Here is an 885-nt window from a genome sequence, read left to right on the forward strand (position 1 = left end):
ACTTACAGGACAAAGTTTGCATTTCTCTTTCACAGTGAATTACTGACAAATTCCTGAACCAGCAAACAAAAATTAAAATTCAGAATTTAAGACCAAGAAACAAGCTAAATCATGTAATATTTAATTAAGAAACTAATAATGGAATATTGCCCAAATAAAAAGTAAGCACAAGCTCAATTAGCATGTTCCATATTTCAGAGAAGAAGCATTAAGGGTTTATGCCATAAGTTTATTTACAAACATATCTAGGATGCTGAGTTCAAGAGTTTGATCCTTTTTTCAAAGAGACTGCCCCTCTTAAAATGCTGCTCTACATATCTGTCTCATGGATTATTTTTTAAGCAGTTGCTGTCTAACTCTGAAGAAAGACACAGCAAATCCAGACCCAAAGTACAAACTCATAATAGCTAGTAACTGCTACTTCTTTTCCACTGAAAATGGTAAATTCTTCCCTGGACCCTCCTCATAGTGGCTCCTACGGACCACAGAGGTTGTGAACCTCTGGATGCTCTATCCCAACATAGTGCTGTGGGAAGCTCTGCAAAAGGCGCAGAGACTGAAGGTGCAAGAAATGGTGGCGGCACACCAAGCTGTATTGGAGCATAGTTGAGTAGCAATGTTGTGTTAGTTTCAGGTGTACAGCAAAGTGATTCAGTTATATATATACTTGTATCTATTCTTTTTCAAATTATTTTCCCGTTTAGGTTATTACGGAGTATTGAGCAGAGTTCCCTGTGCTATACAGTAGGTCCTTGGTTATCTATTTTATGTTTTTTTTTTCCAAATTTTATTTTATTTATTTATTTTAAACATCTTTATTGGAGTATAATTGGTTTACAATGTTGTGTTAGGTTATCTATTTTAAATAGAGCAGTGTGTACATGT

The 885-nt window shown here is 35.1% G+C and overlaps 1 pseudogene; it reads right to left on the bottom strand.

The window, feature by feature from the left end:
* Window positions 1–330: 330 nt before the first annotated feature.
* On the bottom strand, window positions 331–522 carry LOC132363782 (cytochrome c oxidase subunit 7C, mitochondrial-like; annotated as a pseudogene).
* Window positions 523–885: the final 363 nt, after the last annotated feature.

This window comes from Balaenoptera ricei, chromosome 3, assembly GCF_028023285.1.
Source record: "Balaenoptera ricei isolate mBalRic1 chromosome 3, mBalRic1.hap2, whole genome shotgun sequence".
Lineage (NCBI taxonomy): Eukaryota > Metazoa > Chordata > Mammalia > Artiodactyla > Balaenopteridae > Balaenoptera > Balaenoptera ricei.